The sequence below is a fragment of the Aquila chrysaetos genome, chromosome 16 (genome assembly GCF_900496995.4).
Source record: "Aquila chrysaetos chrysaetos chromosome 16, bAquChr1.4, whole genome shotgun sequence".
In the NCBI taxonomy this organism is placed as follows: domain Eukaryota; kingdom Metazoa; phylum Chordata; class Aves; order Accipitriformes; family Accipitridae; genus Aquila; species Aquila chrysaetos.
In genome coordinates this window covers 20,081,616-20,101,174 of record NC_044019.1, presented here as the reverse complement: position 1 = coordinate 20,101,174, position 19,559 = coordinate 20,081,616, and the positions used below count along the sequence as shown (strand labels likewise).

Below are 19,559 nucleotides of genomic sequence, written 5' to 3'. Positions count from 1 at the left end.
TACTTCCCACTTTCTCCCTCTCCCACCTTGGGCATGTTCGCTCTGTAAGTGAGGTCCAATTCTTTATCTGGAATACCTGGTATGTGATTCATAGTCTTGGTCTCATGCGTAAGTTTAAAAGAAAACCGAAATCATACGTAACTCTTCACAAGGTCAGAGAGTGCATCAGTTGGTAACGGGGAACAAAATGTTTCAACATTCCAAATACAGTACAAGCTTACGCTAGGTAAAAGGAAATTCTAAAATTGAGGACAATTATTATAAGTAATAGAATTACATTAAAACATCATGCATATGAAACATTTAGAGGGAAGTCAACATCATCACAGACGGAAGACAGCAAACTGTGGTGGCTGAAATACAACCACTCCACAAGCAGTGAAAAGTGTGTGTTTTAATTACGTTGTCTATGTTTAAAGTACTCCTCGAAACTCTTTATCTCATTTTCTGCTAAATGCTTGCTGTTTAGCCAACTCCCTAGAAAACTGACATAATCAAAGTACTCAGCACATGCATGCTGTGAAAGAACTGTGTCATTATCACACATGTGGGATGACCCCTTTGGGTAGAAACAAGACAACAGAAACCTTTATCAGATTTTGGATCAGCAAGGCACCCAAAGTGACCAGTAAACTCCCAATGACCAAAACTTGCAGCACTTTTCATATTTCTAGGAGTCATCTCTACAGACAGAAAAAATACCTACACTGTTTGAGCGTCTCTGGTTTTTTTGTTTGCTTCCTTGGAGACTTCCTGTACTAGAGATTTTTGCAATCATAAACATAGCATTAGAGAATGTTTTTAAAACAGGAGTTTTTAAATCTTTGGACAAAGAGAGTATTGCTTTTCTCAGTTAATAACATAATGTTTTTGTTAACCTATAAAATCCTTGGTATGTAGGAATATGCACCAAAAATATGCCTGGTAGCACTATTTAAACAGCATAGTTCTAATCAATTGTTCTACTTCCAGTAATAATGATACAAAAAATAAAACTCTGGATTTGGGGGGGGGGGGGGGACAAGTTGTCCAAACCCTTCCCTTCACACTGAAATTCACTGAAGGGCTGATAATACCCAGCTTCCATCTCTGCAATGAGGTGATGGGAAAGGTTTCTGTGGAGCCAAGGTCTAGAAGCCCGGCCAGCCAGACCTCACCAGTTCCTGCAGGGCACATCGTAGCTGCAGCAACTGAGGTTACCGCGAAGCAGGGGAGGGCGTGAGGCACCAGCCAGGAACCCCCAGGAACCCTCCAAACAGGATTTGCCTCCACTGTCCGTCCTGTCAGGGACGGGGCCGTGCTCCGCGGCCAAGAGCCTTGGCGCGGCCTTGATTTTACCTTGACGTGAAGGGTTGGCGGGCAGCGGACGTTTTCATGGCGCTACAGGTGCGCGCCCCTACGCTGAGGCGCTGCTGCCCCAGCCCTGACGGTGCTGTGGGGGAAACGGAGGGCGCCCACCCGCGTGCCCGCCAGCCGGCCGGCCGGCCGGCCTCCCCGCTCCCCGCCTGGGCTTCTGCGGGGCGGGTCTTTGCGCGGGCCAGACCTACTGCGGATGTCCCGAAGCGCCCCGTCGGCTCCCGCCGGGTCCCGCGCGGGGCGAGGAGGCGCCGAGGCGGCCCCGGAGCGGAGCCTGCCCCCGCCGCGGCCACGGGCTAACGGCTGCCGCGCCCCGGCCCCTCCGCACCTGCCCGCGCGGGGGGGGGGGGGGGGGGGGGTGCAGGAGGGCCGCGCGCCCTCTCCCCCGCCCCGCAGCTCGCTGTCACGTGAGGGGGGCAGCCGCCGACCGGGCGCGCCGCGCCCCCCTGCGCGCGTGAGGGGAGCTGGGGGCGCGCACCTGGCGCCGCGGAGGCGCGAGGGCGGCCGGGAGCGGAGCCCGGGAGGCGGCGGCGACGCCGACGCCGCGCAGGTCGGTCCCCGCGGGCGGTGCGAGGCGAGGCGGGGGCGGGCTGCGTGGGAGGGCGGCGGGCGGAAGGGTCCCGCCTCAGCGGGGAGGGCTCGCGCCGCTCCCGGGGCGTTCCGGGCGTCCCCTCGGCGCGGTGCTCGGCGGTGAGGTGGCGGAGCGCCGGGCCGAGCTGTCCCCGGGCGGCGCGGCGGGTCGGCCGAGGGCGGCGCCGGGCGGGAGGCGGGTCAGCGGGGCGCGCAGGCTGGGCTGCGGTTCCCGGGGCGCCGCGGCCGTTTTCTGCGCGGGGATCCCCGACGAGTCCGGCTGCGGATGGGACTGCGATGCCCGCTGCTTCTCCTTTCTTAACGCTTTGCTATTGCTGTGAGAGTGAAGGACTCCATACTGTGGGGAAGACTTTTAAATAGACGCGGCTCCTGTAAGTTAAATATTTATTCTCACAGTGAGCAAAGCTTTGAAACTTGAGCTCCTCTAGCAGTTCAGTAAATAAACCGTTTTGTTGACATAAAACAGTCGATTCAGAAACTGCTGTCAGTAATGACATCCAGCTGCAGCCAAGTACTCTAAAGTGGAAGTGAGGTGTTCTCCCCCCTCCGGTCTGTAATTGAATATTAATTCGGAAAAGAGGTATCTGGGGGAAATAAGAGAGTTAAAAGGATGTTCAGAAAAGAACAGCTGGAAGATGAAAGCAGCTATTAGGGGCTGTTTTACCCGGACAGAGATAAGGGAGGTAAGAGTATGAGGAGATGTCAAGTGATCTCCAGTTTCATCGTTCAGCACTCATGTTATCGTGCTGCTATGATAAAAATACCTCCCCCTTAACATTTACAAGAAAGATAAGGAATCACACCCCTTTCAGTATGATCATTTCTTCAGTTTTGCATGGGGCAAAAGAAGATGTTAAGTATTAATTTGGTAGGTCAGTAACTGCGGATCTGACTGTATACGGGGTGAAGTGCAATATCTGCTTTTGAAGATTTGCATGTACAACACATTGTATTTCCATAGTCATAAGGGCTTTCTACAATTTCAGACTTTTAATTGCAGGGTTTTGGCAGGAGAGGAAACAGCGAGGGGCACTTTTCTGCGGTTTTGGGAGTTTGGGGTTTTTTTAAACAGGAATATGTGAACAGGTGCATGAAGGGCTTCATTCTGAAACTTGTATGGAAATGTGGAAAGAAGAGAAGGGAGGGCAAAGAAGGCTGAATTTCAGCTTTTCAGGTTTATTGATTTACTTGTGTTTCTGACTTCGGCTTGGATCTGCTGTATGAACTTAGTTAAAACCAATAAATCTTTACACTTCCTTGTATCTTCCTAATGGAGAAATGCTTGGAGTAGAACTCTGTATACCAGGAGAGTGAAAGGACAAACCAGGACAAACCTAAGCAAATATGGGTTGTTTTTAAATGATATGGATTTACGCTCCATTTGCTGATACTTCTGGTTGAAGCAATCGTAAAGGCCTCTTGAACCTAAAGGAAACCCAGAGTAAGTTAGAGCAGAGGAAGAACTCAAAAGAACCTTAGGTTTGTCTTCAGGACAAGTATAGCTTGGTACCAGAATATGAGGAAAAAATAATACATCAAAGAATGATACTATCGTTTTTAATATATAAAATGATCTCAAGTGATATGCCTGTAACTGTTTTGAACTAATGTTAGCATCACTTTTGAAAACTTAAATGCTTTATTTACCTAAGCCAGGTAATAATCAAGTGTCTTGGCAAAACATATAGCAGTTTATCTATCGTACATCTGGGACTCTACCCTATGGAAAGCGCCAAATTAAAGGGAGGGGGCAGAAACTGATTAATCTGTGTGGCTGACGCATGGTAGGAATTGGGCTGGGAGCACTGTTCCCTTGTTCCGCGTTCCCTTGCTGCTTTCATCTCCTGTCCCAGGAAGCTGAGGAATTAGAGGAATGGTGGCAGAGGGCACTGCTGCTACCATCTTGATTTCACTCCAGCAACCCCATCCATACGAGGACTATGTTAGAAGCAGGGAGGACAGGAAGGAAGTAGGGAAGGAATAAGTAGAGATGGGATAACAAGCACTATCCTCCCCTCACTCCTACTGTATCTGATCTCACTTCGACTTTGTTAACGTGGTAGCAGCAGTGTGGAAAAGTGGTCGGGGGGGGAGGGTGTGTAAACAGAGACTACATCGGTGTAGGCATAGACTAGAGAAGTACTTTCTGGGCTCTTGAATCAATTCTCCCTGTTTCTTCTGTCATGCTTCTGTCACACTGAGTCTTTCTGTTACTCTAGACTGTCTCTGCAGGCATCAAGGCAGCATAATATGACTTAATGTGGTAGAGTGTGTCTGAATGGAGGATGGGAAGAGAACAGATGGAAAAGAGTGAAGACCTTAAGAATCACCTTCCCTGAACACTTTGATAGGGTCAGCAAACAAGGGGGAAAGGCAGAGGGAGAATGTACAATGAGTGCAAAACATGGGAAAATGAAAAAGAACAAAGGCAGTGACCGATCTTCCCCACACACACACACACACACACATGTGCAGCTCTGCTTCTAGCCCTCATTTACCTAACTTGTTTCCTGTTTGCCACTTTCCGGTCTCTTTCTCTTCAAAACAAACAAACAAACTCCTACAAAAACCTATAAAGCACTTATCCCTAGACACTACCTTCACTCTTATTAGACTATTCAGAGACAGACCAGAAACTTAGTTCACTTTCCCCACAGCTAGGGATTTGTTTGAGCCTTTCAGCTCAAACAAATGAGGGCCTTGACCTGGTAAGATTAGCAAAGGACTATGCTCATACAAGTAATGCAGAGCCTCAGTGGGGCTTTGCTAGTTAGCAAAAAATCCACCTCCTCCCTCCCCCCCCCGAAAAGATATTTACAGGAATAGGATGAAACCATCTTCTTGGTTTAGATGTCCATAGTATGATTCAGAGGATTTAGTGTTTATCAAAGCAGAGAAATGATGCATAAGGAAATACGTTTTGTGATAAAGATCACTCAGTATAGATGCAAGCATGTTATCATTCAATGTACTGTACCAAGCAAGGCTTTTCTGCATTTTCCAGAAATACCTAATAGTATAGAAATAGTAAAGCAACAGAAGACAACATTGTTTAGGGCAGTAGATGAGAAGCTTCAGAAGTCACTTTTCTGTTAGTGAAGTTGCATCATTCAAATCTTTGGAGATGTTTTGTCATCTCAGTTTGCCACCTCATCCTCAGAGTTCAGTGAATTCAACTTCTTAAGGTATAGTCTTGAAATTCTCATAAGCCACTGAATAAAGTTTAGCCAGCAATGGCTGCCCTTGGAGACACACTTGATCAGTTACCAGAATTCGGTAGATGCATATGAAATCATTTCACTTCAATAACTTGATCCCTCAAAAACTGGAAATTTTAAGCCATGAACTATTTTAAGTTCTCTAAACTTTCCCCACTTTGCTCTTGTCTATTCTGTGTTGTCAACTCACCTGTTATTTTGAAGAGCTGAAGAAACTGAGACTCCCACCTTTGGACAATCTGTTCTTTAACTTTGTCTAAGCACCAGCTCTGAGGTGATAACATGTCTTTGTTAAACTGTGACAGCTTGCCTGCCACCCCTTTACAGTATTTTATAGTTCTTCTTTTAAATAGATGCACATTAAGCAACAAAATAAAGGTACTTTTTTTTGTACCTAGATGCCTCTGCCTGTATGTTTTAGCACAATGTTTTTATTTCAAGTCTCTTGTGACCTTGTAACATTACAGCTACCTCTTTTGTTTCTCTGCATCTTCATGTGTTTATTGCTATAAAACCATTTCCCAATAGCACTTTGCTCTTATTTGGCAATTCATTGATGCAGAGAACAAAGAAGTTAAATTACAAAGATAATTCCTTTCTGAAAGAAACATAAAAAGTAAATCCTAATGGCACTGTTGCCAGTCTAGGTCAATTTGTGGATTTTATGTTTATACTGTCCATCTGCCAAGTTACAATGTAGTGGTTTAAAGGACTATAAGCATGACCTGGATTTTAAACTCTTACTCTGATAACCTGTAAAGCAAGATTTTTATGAATATTATGTAGCTTACTAGTATTTCTGGAAGACCTGTAACCCAAAGCTGCTGAGGAGGAAGAGCTGTATATTTTCACAATGATTAAAGAGGAAAATTTGGTATCTTTACATGCATAAGACGGGACATAATTTCTCTGCAAGATGATCAACAAACTAACGGGGAGCCATTAGTGTTTCTCTCAACAATGTGTATGTGATATATAAAATATATTCTTATATTTATTTTATATCAATATAAAAATGTGTGTTTATCTGTTTAGCTGAATTTTCCAGGTAAAACCTGAAGTAAATGAAGATAAAGATAAGAGTTGAGGGTTGAATACAGGGAAAAATAGAGTGCTTTGTGGTTTAGAGAGGGGAAAAGTTAAGAAACCTGATAGTGACCAGACAGTATGTGGCACACAACATGCCTGGAATGGTAAATGATGGGTCTGACTTCCAAGAAGTTGCAATGACAGAGCGTGAACTGCTGATTGCATGAGAGGTCTTTTGCATATCACCCAAGAACATGGTGCTAAGTTGATGATGGTTTCCTGAACCAGATGTGAATTTGGAGAAAACAGATCAGCAGGCCTGATTCTCCTTCAGCAAAATCTTGAATTAGGCTAGAGGGGTTAAATAAGACTGAACACTCAAAGTCAAGACTTGATGGATGGAAGAAAAAGAGAGGTCCAAAGCCTGGCTCTGTTACAAGTGTTGCTTATCAAATGCTGACTGAGAGTCTTGTTTTCATTAGAGCAAGGATGGAATATGTATGAATATTCATAGAGAATGATTCACTTGTTGGCTATGTCTTCATACTCTTTAAGATCAACAGATTGTATGCCAGTTAAAGTAATTACTAAACATAAATCTAAACTCTGAATTCTAATCTGGATTTCAAGCACTGACTGTATGGGAACTGCTGTTTTACTTTATCCTCTTCTGAAAACAAGTCTGGTTGGTCTCCACATTCAGAGGTGACTTAGCTAGGGGTGCCTTCTTGTTTCTGTCTGTACTGCTTACACAAAGAAGTCATTTTGTTTCCAGTTTTCACTATTTTCAACCCAAAGTTTATTTCAGAAGTCTTAGTTTGACAGAGGAAAATATTTGCCAAGTGTCTCTTGAATATAGGGAATCATATTTTTATTCCACTACAATACAGTGCAGATAGTAGCATCTCCTTTAATAATGCACAATCAGAACATCTTATTCTAATGACGTTGCAGTAAGATTTATGAATGTGTTTCTGTGATGATGATAAACTAATGTATGTAATCCAGTCAGCTCCCAAATGGAAGTATTTTGATGTTCCGCTCCAGAGAAAAAAATTTCTCTAGCAAAGACCTTGGGGAAGTAAATCTGATATTTTAAATAGATAGGAAACCAGCACAAACCATCCTGGGAAGCAGTTTTTGCATTTCACCTGGATAGTATTTGCTGTGTGCAGTATTAGATAGGGAATGTATGAAGATCTTCTTGCATAAGACTTCTCTGTCTTTTACATAAAATGTTCTATCATTCTGTAGTTCATAATGAAATTTCTGTTAAATCATCTTTGTCCTATACATTCAGTGCCTTGGTGACATTTCAGCCAATGTTAACCTATATACTAATAAAAACAAGCTCTTAGGAATTGAAGTAGGTGATCCAAAGAGGTGCCTTCCAACCTCAACTATTCTGTGATTCAATTATTCTGTGATAACACTCTCATATGCTTCATAAAACTGTTCTCATTAGGCTTAAGTGCAGGTCTTCACAATGCAGTTAACATAAGCTCTTACCTGAAATTTCCTATTAATTCCATTCCTTTCTTTCATGCAAAAAACCTCTTTTTTCAAGTTTTTATGCCCAACCTAAGGTATGAAGTTGTGCTTTGGTTTATGATTGTAACCTCTCTATATACTTTGCAGTGAGGCTACAAGTGAGAAGTCACATAAGCATGGGTCATCTTCCTGTGGCCTTACCATCACTCCCTAAACAGTTTCACTGGCAGATTTATGGTCACCCAGCAGACCAGGAGAAAAAATGGCAAAACAAGTCACTGGACCTTGAGATGTGTTCAGGACATGCATTAACAACTTCAGAAACCATGAGACTATAGGAAATGTGGTAATAGCTTCAACCCAGATACTCAGACATGGACCCCAGCTACCCCTGTTAATTAACACTGCATTAAATGTACTTACTACTTAAAAAAAAAACCAACAAAAAACCACCCCCCACCAAACAAACAGAAAAACCTCCCATAGCTGAACTTAAGGTACGTTTATGCAAGTGCTATGTAAGCATATATACATATATAAGTAAAGCATCTGTTGTAAGCTCTTTTGTAATACATGCACTCATAATTGTTTCAAGAAGGGAAGAACAAATCTTAAATTTCAGAGCTACTTATATGGACCAGAAGCACAGACTGGTTGTAAAATATCAATGAAAGTAGGATATGTAATTTTCTTAAGGAATGTGTTCATTGCATCTGAAAAAAAATCAAAACAAGTGAATAGTTTTCTTTTCTTGAAAGAAGTCTTCTGTAATGAAAAGTATATATACAAAGTATTTTAGTGTTAGAACAGATTATATTAAACCTGAAAATCTCAGTCATAAACATTATAAGTTATTAGTTAAATATTTCCTGAATTAAAATGTTCTTCAATGTAGGAAGCTGAGTGTATCCAAAGTAGTAATTTTACCTGAAAAACTGAAAAGAGCCATTTATGGTCTGATCTGGCAAACTTCATATGTACAAAAGGAAAATGATATTAGAACCTTTTGTTGCTAGAAGAAAGGAGAGTTGCTATAACAAGCATTTGTGCAAAAAGAAGATCTGTTCTGGCCTGCTTTGCAGATCACACAATAGTGTTGTGAGAAATACTTCATAGTCCACAATAGTTACTCACCTATACTCTGTCTGGTGTGTGGAACATTTCATAATAGTTGTAGATTAGGCTAAGGATTAGAAAACTGTTGCAAGAATTGTGGTCCAAATCTGTTTTGCTTTTATTATATTCTCCATTTTAATTAGGAAATTTGGTAGCATCTTCAGTTTTATTTGTAGATTGTGAAGCCCAGCTGGTTCTCATTTCACATAAACTACTTGCAAAAGGATGTACTGTAGAAGACTGCATTTTTTTTTTTTTAATGTGGGGAGAGGAGTTTGTGTTCAGAGTAAATTATTAGGTACAAACAGAGCTCATGCTCTAGAATGAATTTAGTTTAGGTTCACCAGTCATTTGTAGTTTTTTATTTAATCAGAGCTTCTGATTATCCAGGGACTAATTGCAAAGAACAGGACTAGCCGCTGCTCACTTCCTTTGGAAACCCAGATTTGGGTACTTAGAAGCAGAGGTTCCAAATTAGTTAACACTTATAAAACTGCCATGCTAGGCAGCTTGCCTAGTTTGCCACGCAGTATGCCTGTAAATATCATTTCACAGCAAATGTGTTTTATTTGCTTTTCTTAGCTAACAAAGTAAACAGTACTATTTCTGTCATGGAGCAAAGCTATCCTATATCAATAAGGACTAATAGAGAAGAAACTATTTCCTTATGACAGAGCAGTATTTCAGTGTTTTTTAACATGACCATATTTTTCTTTTCAGGTAGGAAAAGACTGAATATTTATTTTTTTGGAATTAATAAAACTGTCTTGAATATTTCCACTTGGAGTTTTTGAAGACCACTGAAACACAGGGGACAATCTGCCATATATAATAGCAAATCAAATTTTACTTACAAATTTAGTATCAAAGTGTAAAGTAGTCATGATCACTGATATGGGAGCAGACTTTGATCCATTTTCTGGAAAGTGAAATAAACTGAAGAAACTGACAGTGAGCTCTGTTTTCCTTTTCTCTCCTGAAATAGAAGAAAAATTTAATTAATTTCATCCAGTGGATGGTCATTTGAATAGTTCAGTCTTTTTTCTATTGCTTTTTAATTTTTATTTTTATGCACTGTCACTTGGCCCCAGATGCAAGAAACTTCTGAGATATTTTTCATACAGACAAATCAGCTAGTAGCTGTTAGGGATTAAAGGACTTTGCAAGTCATTAGCCTGAAATAATTTCATTTTGTGGTTGTTTTAATAAACAGGTCCAATAAAGGTATTGTTATGAAACAGTAAAATACATGATTAAGTTATTACCTCAGGAAAATCCATAGGTTTATTCACAATCGGACCAAATATGAGTAGTAAGCCTTTCAAACAGTTCTAAAAAGCTGCTCTGAGTCTTGACACGAAATACTTTGAAATAAGATAGGATGTGTAAAAGCCCGACACTCAGTATCCCCTCAGGTGTTATTGCTGTTTGGGACTGCGACAGTGCGCTTTTGGACTTCTGGCCTTGCTATAATGACACTCAGGCCTTTCAGAGTAATATAAGAATTCTGTTTCATTTGTCTTCTATGTCAGTACAAAGGTGTCTAATCCATTTATTTCAGAGCCAGTAAAATTTACTAACTTCATAATAATATATTGCTTCAGGTAGTGTTATACTCTAGCATTTGCAGTTACAACTGCAATTTTTCTATTTATCTCAATCATATGAAAGAGTTTTTCTCTGGAGTGGAAGTAACACATAGTAGCACAAATTTTAGGCTATGGTTTTATTTTTTGGCAAATACTTCTGGGTCATTGTTTATGTTCAATTAAAATACTTATCTGGAAATGAATCTAGAGAAATCCTATGTATGTTCATTATAATGGTTTAACTTCTGTTTTTTTCATGCCCTAAAACTAATGAGAATTCACTATTAAAAGAGAACAAAAGTGATCTTTTATATATACCCCATTGATGAATTATGCTGAAAGCATCCTGAACTTCAGATGTAAATACATATGTAAACAACGGAAGAATACTGAGTTTATGAATGGGTCTGTTTCTAGGTCCAGTTCTTGCATTCAGTTTGTGTTGAGAAAGGCATCTTTTAATTTGCAAAACTTCCCAAAGCTTTCTGAATTAAGTGTCCTAGCAAACCTGTAAGCCAAAATGACTAAACTGGAATATGGTAGCTTTGGAGGCTTATACATGTAACCAGTTTTACTGAGCAATTAGTCTCTTTCTGGAAATGATGTATACTTTTTAAGTTTTGTAAATTCAAACAGGCATTCTGATGCATGGAACTGTGGCTGGGCATTTTCTTACCCCTTTCTTAGTCCTACATATCATGTATATTTTATAAGGAAAAATTTAAATTGATTCGACTTCCCTTGATAACATGATGTGACATGGAAACTTGTTCATTTTACATTTGTACAGAATTGAGAATAAATGCCTTGAAATGGTTGGCAGACAAGACATGATGGGCTTTGTGGTTGGTAAGAACTTGAGAATGCCTAGCATGGTTGGTAGTAAAAGGTGCTATAGATAACAGTAGACTTCTAGGATCTCTTTTGTATCCTGTGCCACTGGATGTATCTACTCTATGGAAGCAGCATGCTGGGCTCTTCAGGACTCTTTTGTAAGCCTGTAAAAAGTTTGCACCAAATACTCAAAACTGGATATACACTTACCTGAAACTTACTTGCTTCAGTTGTGGCAATAGAGCAGAGACAGTAGCAGCATGCCTAGATGAATGTGAAATAGAAAAGCTGAGCAATTGGGTGGGTTTTCAGCGTGGTGATTCTGTTAAGATCCTTTGCTAGGTAAACATGTTTTTCTGTGAGCACATACAGCTCCTCCATAGAATAGGTCATTGAGGAGACCTATATATCTAGTCACATGTTCATTATGGGCTGCTATGTGTTCCCTCTAAAATCAGCTTTTGGTTTCAGTGGGTGCTTAATCTGTCTCTAGTCACCTTGGTATAAGTTTTTTTTCTAGGATCCACTGGAAAAACAAGAATAAAGGATGTCACGTTTTTCTTGCCACCTCTAATAATGTTTCTTCAGCTGGGAAATATTGCAAGTTTCTCTCACCTACGTGAATCTTAAAAGTATTAAATGTCGCTTTTGGATGTCAAATTACTGTTGTGTCTGTCACGCAACATTGCCTCTCCGTATAATGCTTTTTCTCATAATTAGAAAATTATGTTAATCCATTAAGTATGGAAAGTAAATATGATAGGAGAATATATCATTCTCTGATTTAGAAATCAGCTGTGGCACAATGTTTGATACAGCTACTTCCTTACTTGTTGGCCAGTTCTGCAAGGAGTAAGATGTCCCATATTCTGAATAATGGAGGAGCAAAATCAACAAAATGTGCCATTTTAGATCAGGATTTAACTTGCCATGGGGAATTTTTGCCTCTTGGTTATACTTATTATTTAGGCAGAGAAAGAGAAAAACTTGAAGACAGTTTTTTCCAAAGATTTTCATTAATCTTCAGCAAGCAATCAATATAAGAATGTTTTGTTTATAAACATAGGCATTAAACTGACACAGCTGTTAAATTTTATGTTTTCATTGATGTGATGAGTAATGTGGGATATGGTGCTTTTCATAGTGATCCATTTGTTTTTCCTAGTTTAATGCTTTTAATCCAAGCAGATTCACTTAAGTTGAATTTGCTGTTTCTAGCAGAAGTATATTTTTCCTTTCTTTGTTTCCCACAGACACTTTCCTCAAAATAGCTACTGAAGCTCAAATTTATACAGATGTACTTGATACTGTCAGTTCTTGTTAGTGTGAATTCAGCATGTTTGTGTTCATAGATGCAGGGTGGGTCATATGAAACCAGCCTAGTGATGTTTCCAGTTATTTATAAATTGCTACACAAAATGTTTCAGAGGGAAAAAATATTAATATGAAATTAAATTTTACAAAGTCAAAAAAGCTGTCTTTTTAGTATTCGTTTTTAAGCCTTATGTCTAAAGCTGAGTTTAGACTTCACAAAAGTCTTCATATCACATTAATAAAGTTGAAGCAAATTCAGGACGGAGCTTTATAACCTGAATAACCCAAGAGCAGGTCATTTTGTAATGAGAAATTATCATTAAAAATATCTCTCTTAGTTGTGTCTATGTTGGACTGTTTCTGTGTGTAGTCTAACCCAGACCTCAGCTTTTTACCTTTGAAATCCTGTGGATGAAAATTGTCTCTTTTGATTGTAGGAAGTCAGTTTTCTAGCTTGTTAACCCTCCTCTTTGTTCTGAGGTTCTGTTGCCAAAGAACAGATCTTGGATATCTCAGTGTCCACTGGTGCCAATTTCTCTACCAATCCTCACCTTTTAAGGTCCGTTTTAAGGAACGCTTAGTGCTCTCCACTCTTCTAATCCTCTGAAGTGAGTTATTTCTGTAAACATTCATTGCTTTTACTCTGCATGGAAACATTCACATATTCACCTATGTCGTCATGTATTTCTTCTGTGGCATTTTTCTAAAGGTCAGAAATACCCTGCAACTTGAATGCTACATGTAGCCTTGGTCATCTCATCTCAGCTACGGTACAATAAAACAAGAAAAAGTACATAGAGAAGCCGCGAGTGTGTTGAAAAGTATGGATTGTGTTTACTCTGAGGAGAGACTTGCAGGATAGTGACTAACTAGTTAAACAGGGATGTTATAAGAGGAGAAAGGGGAATAGGACTGGAAAGAGACTATAAGATGGTGGCATGAAAAAGTGAGCAGTGATTAACCACTGTTGGGTTGGTTTTCTTCCATGATGTCAGAGCATTCACTGAAAAATTATACAAAATGGATCTGAATAGAAATCAGATACATCTACAGAGGGTAGGTCCTTCAACATCTATGAAACATGGTTCCTATCCAGTCTGTGTTTCATGAAGTCTCATTCTTGCTGATTACTGGGAAAGAGAACAGGAGACTGATCACTATGCACCTGTGTTGCACTGAACATCATTAGAGACAGAGCACTGGGATGGACAGACTGAACGAACATGACTGTTCTTACAGTGTCATAAGAGTTCCAAAAATACATAGCTGTTTTCTGCCTCTGAGTCATATGAATTTGATGGATACCTGTCTTGATTACACTACAGGCAATAATAAATAGAAGTTGAGGCACTAGGACCAAAGACTGTATGGGTTCTAATAAGTAAGACAGTTGGCTGAGGAGTGTTCGCTCTTTGTTGGCAAAGCAGCTGATTTTTACAACAATCCTCTGTGTACATCAAGCAACTGAAGAAAATGGACACTGTGAACAGATGTGAAAATTGGACCTCCTTACATTTCTTTGTGATATCAGATCTTCTGGCACTGTGTTAGCACTGGCCTCCTTTAAAGAAGCATCTGTGTTTTCAGACTAATATTCCAAATGGTACCTGCATAAGTTAATGCAAAATCTCTGTTTCACAGTGCCCATATACACTTCTGTATCCCTAGTGGGATTTATACACATGTAGTTAATAGATTAATAAAGTTAGTTATTAGTAGTGCTTGTTCTGCTGAGTTGGTTCTGTAACAGCTTAATGGGCAAGAAGAATCATTTCCATTTACAAAACTTACTGAAATGCAGAAAGGCAAACAAAAATTGAACACTAGGATTTTCCGTAAGGGGCTGGCCTGATCCATTACGTTGTCATGGCCAGGCTGAGAAGCCTTTGTTTCAGAGAGATTTGAAAAAGCCTGAGAACTATTTATGAACCATAAGAAACATTATTTGTAATTCTCAAGTTTTAAAGAATGTTTTTTCCAGCAGTATAGTTTGTCTAAATATTTAGGATTTTTATACAGGATAGATTTGAATACTTCTGTTAATCATGTATACCTAATCTCTCTCAATTTCTGTCAAGGTCTTGTCCTCTGTTTTACTCTAGGGCAGAGTTCATTAGTGCGTGAATTCTGTGTTTATTACCATTTCTCACCTTTCAATTTACTAGAGCATGAATTTACTTTCACAGGATCATTCATTATATCATTTCTCAGCTTAAGTTTTTCAACTCTTGTGTGGTTTTGTTGGTTTTGGTTTTTGTTGTTTGTTTGGGTTTTTTTAGGGGGGGATGCAGTTTCCCAGGCATTGAATCTGGAGTTAAGTAACTTAGAAGACCTAGTTGAAACGTTGTCCTTCATGGAAGAAAATTTGAAGCTGTAACCTTGAGGCTGGTGAATACCTGAGATTAGGAGGGGGGGGGGGTTTATTTTAAATGTCAGAATTTTGGGGGTGTAACTCTTCTTAATTGTAATACTTTTATAACTAAATGTGAACTGTAGTACCAAATCTGACCTCTGTATGCCATTCATCTTTACATTTATTTTAAGACCACAAATGTTCACGTGTTGGTTCAGAAACTTTCCCCCCATGTATTTTACCAGGTAACGCTTTATGCAGTTGAAGTTTAAATCCAAAGCATTTATTCACTGTGGTTTTTTTAAGTTTTAACTAGCTAGAAATTGGAACTAGTTAGATGACAACTGAACTAAAATAATCAGTGGTTATTTTCGCTTAATTCAATAATAAATAATGAACGCAATTTTGGTTTTAAGATTTGCAAAGTCGGAAGCTACAACATTTCCCTTTATATTGTGTATAACAAAGAGAAAACTTAAAATATCTGATAACAATTTAAAATTAATTTATGAAGTGCTTTTTTAAGCTTTTATGAACAATGTTTAAAATAACACTGAAGGAATGAAGGGCTTTCTACAGTTGACAGAACTGCTATGGAGAGGAGCTGAAGAAACCTCACTTTGCACATGCCATTCTGTCAGCGTCAGCTTTTATATGTAAGGATGAGACTTTGTACAAACATGAGTCAGGAAATTTGGTTCTGGTACCAATAGCAACTGTAACTTAATATCCATGTGGAGGAGTTACTATGTGGTGATCTGTGTTCTTAAAGCATCATGAAGTATCAGATCATTTAGCATATTTTTAAGGGTGCTTTCTTTTTTCCTTCTCCCTCCCTTCCCCCAAAATTGAGGTTCAGACTCATATTAGCAAACTTAATGGGTTTATTTTTAAAAACAGATGTTTGGCTTTGACTTTGCTACTTCATAATGCAGTAAATTTAACTACATTCAGTTCCCTTCATATTTTAAATCAAATTATTTAGTATAATATGTTTAAAAGCAGCATAGTTCTTACTGCTTGTCACTCTACTTTTATCAGCAGCACATAAATGTCGTGGTTTTACAGTGCCAGAGTAATACCCAGCTGCCTGCATAAGTCAGTTTAGCTTATTTAGTTAATGACCTTAGTTCATTTTCACCACGGAGGTATTGTACTAGTACTGTGCTTTGCCTAAGGATGTCCCTTCATGTAAGGACTCCCAGCAATATGTTGACTAGGGACTTTACCAGTTCTTCTACCATCTACCTGAAATAGTTCAGTATCAGGTCTTCATTCAGCTTTGGCTAATCTATATTTCTCTCTAGAGTTTCCCTCTCCCCCTTAGTGTGGACCCTTTACACTTTCTGGCTGAAAATAAATATTATTTTTTTTATTCCCATTCTAGTTATTCTTAAAAAAACCTCTATATTCTTGGTTTTATTTATTACACAAAGGGTAATCAATGAAGGAAAGGTTCTATTTACCCTTCTGCCTATTCCAATGAAGCACATGAAGGGGAAATAGAGCAAGTAGTGTTTAAGTTATAATCAGATGAGTGGGATTTCTGGCTGGATAGTCCTGGAAGATGCCATATAAGTAGTGTTCCTTAGGCGGTCATTCTAGTGATCATCAGAAATTCTTCTGTTGCCAGCAGCTGTGGATAGTTATTTAGGACTAAGGATTAACTTAATTAGAGAGGTATGCCAGGTTCTAAAAGGCCAGGATTCAAATATGTATTTATAACTTTTGTATTTGATGGTGTTGTGAGAACTACCGAGCCAGGTTGGAGATGAATCAGCAATTGTGTTCCTGTGAGGTGACTGGATACAATACAGCATGTGGCTGGGGGAGAAGCAAGGTGGGAAATGACGGGGGTGGAAATTGTGCACATTTGTTCATTCCAGCTCAGGAGTCATCTTGCAGCTGAAAAAAGCAGGGAGGACTTCTGAAGCTTACCCAAGCCACTTGATATTTCATTATACCATTAAGTACAAAGCAATATGATACTTGAATTTGAATCTTTAAACAGTTTACAAACATGTATTTATTCATCCCAGAAAAAAGCTGGTGGTGTTTAATTATTAGCTGTGTCTTCTAAATGAGGAATTTGTAGGACACTCAAAGCATTGATATTAAGGCAAGATCTGGATTTCAAGAGTTCTTGTCAAAAATCACACCTCTCTCCATAACTGATAAAGTTGGCAACCTAATTATTAGGAGCAACCTTGGAAAAACATCTGAGTTATGAGTTGCCTAAATGTTCACATTCTTATCTCTGGACAGCTGCTGGTTCAAGGCAGCCGTGAAAGATTCAAATTTAATTAAGGCTTTTCACAATTCTGAATATGTCTTGCTCATAGTGAATATGTCTGTTAAATATTATGTTCTTTTTGGACACAGTAAGCTGTAGTTTCACATACAGAAAGTAGGTTAAGAAATTTGCAAGGGATATTGGCTCTAAGCACAATAGTTCTACCAGAGATATTTTATTTGAAATGCAAATTTCAGCTTGGGATTTATAGGGTAAAGCTAGCTGAGCAAAATAAATTTAGGGCATTCAGACCAGTTCACTCTGTCTGCACTTCCTGGAAGATCTTATTACTTAGGTAATTATAACAAACAGGGTTGCAATATCTTTGTGGGCTGGGCTCTAAATTAGTATGAGCGTGTGCCTTAGAAGGGATGATAATAATTTAGACTTACATCTGCTTAACAGTAAAACTTTGGCTATTAATAGTGAGCAATTTTTACTGATCAGGCGAAAAAGTAAATTCTTTTCTTCATAGGGACCTGAAAAGGTGAGTAGATGGGTTCTTGTATTTTGCTGGTATATAAATTACTCTAATAAATCCTGAAGGTTTGAATTTGCTAATATTAAAGCTTGTACTGTAATGTTAGAGATAGTTTTTGTTCAGTCCTTACCAAAGCTGAAATAACTTATTTTTCAAAATATATGTATATTTTTATATAGGTAGATAAGTCATGGTGTTCTGCATCTGTTGATGTCATTCAGGAATGAAAACCATAAAAGGCATTGCAATTAAAATACCAGCAAATAGATGGATCCTGTTTGATGCACTCGGCATGCCTTGGGATTGATACGGGTGTCTTGTTATTTAGTAATAATAAAAAAAGAATCCACGATTGCAGATATTTCTATAGAACTAGATCAGAAATGGTAACTGAAAGCATATGAGAGCTAACAAGCTCTTTTCATAATATTGCTCAGAACAGTCATACTGTAAGAAGGGAGTGTCTGGGAAAGTAAGACTTGCCTGAAGCACAAGCAACAGGTCTGTCTAGAAAAAGATGTCAAGCAAGTAATATTACATTATTGCTCTGGAGCAAAGAACATTGCTTTTATTAATAAATCGTTGTTTGATCAGCAGGTTTTACTCTAGCTTAATGCAGTTAAGCAGCAAATACACTGTGGATACAGGCGGACTGTGGAGGCTGGGAGGAGATAGAAGACTTAGTTCTGGTGATATTTTCAGCAAAACTTCATGGTTTGTGCCAAGGTCTTGACTGAAGGTTTTTGTATAAGTAAAATTTCAAGTATGTAATGTAATGTATCAGCATTTTCTGTACCTTTTTCACTACAGATGGTCAAATACTTTATTTGATGTTTGGAAGAAATGGTAGTTCTGCATTTTTTGTTAATAACATCTGTGTATTGCTCTAGCCACTTTAAGCACGCAGAGCAGTAGCTTACAGCACAAATAAGAGCATGCAGTGCAGTGTAGCAATAGAAACTCTATGCTATGTTTAGTATTTTTCACTCTTTTTCTCCCTTCTAATTTTGAGCCAGTCTACTGTCCTGGTTTACCAACACAACTGGTGGCCATAGATTTCTGGGGGAATAGCTGGTAGCCACATCCACCAAAGGAGCAAGGTAGCCTAGGTGCCTCTTTGGCAGCTGCTTACTGTAGGTGGATTTCCTTTCACTGAGGTGATTATTACCGATGTTATGGTTGCTTTGAACTAGGGGAAATATTGCAAGGAAGGAGGCTTATTGCAGTTGAGAATCAGGTATCTCTAAAGTATTTAGTGAATCTGCTAAGCTACTGGCAGGTAGATGTGACAACAGTAGATGGAAATCTACCAAAACCAACAAATTGGCAACAGAATCAGAGGGAGTGTCTGTTCTGTTCACACGTGTAAGCATTCTGAAATTTTAAGTTTATATCAGCTGATTTAATGACTTTCCAGATTATTCTGAGCATAATTTGTGTTATTTCCAATACCATTAAATGAAATGTTTGAGTCGGATGCATTTTGGTGAAATTCAGTTACATTTAGCATTGTTCATACTTAAGTTATTAATTTGCTAAAAATGGAGAGACCAAAACCAACCATTCATTTACATTAATCTTTGCCTTGGGTGACACTAAAGATATTTCTTCCATTTTCTGATAAGGCATTCTCATATTGCTCTTCAGATTAATTTGATCTGAAGTTAAATAATGGCTTACCCATTACAACAAGCTATAAATGGCAGAGCTCAAATTAGAGCATAGTAGTTTCTGACTCTTACTCCTACATCTGTCCCTCTAGATAGTGGTGTTGTATACATTGACTAGAATGGACATAGGACACACGCCTTACTGATAACACAGAGGTTATTAATAAATTAGCTTTCTTTGTGTATATTTCACCAGCACCATGGAGAAAAGCCTGTGTCTCAGG

At 39.1% G+C, this 19,559-nt stretch overlaps 1 protein-coding gene across 7 annotated transcripts in view; it reads left to right on the top strand.

Annotated features, from left to right (window-relative positions):
• Positions 1 to 1,840: 1,840 nt before the first annotated feature.
• PPFIBP2 (PPFIA binding protein 2) overlaps positions 1,841 to 19,559 on the top strand; it is a 111,124-nt gene continuing 93,405 nt past the window's right edge. For 2 of the 7 annotated variants that reach the window (XM_030039558.2, XM_030039559.2), the window contains exon 1: positions 2,138 to 2,318. The gene's annotated coding sequence lies outside the window, so the exon portion shown is untranslated. Of the gene's footprint in view, positions 1,907 to 2,119; positions 2,319 to 19,559 lie in introns of those variants that run through there. The other 5 variants (XM_030039555.2, XM_030039557.2, XM_030039554.1 and 2 more) reach the window with 5 other exon arrangements.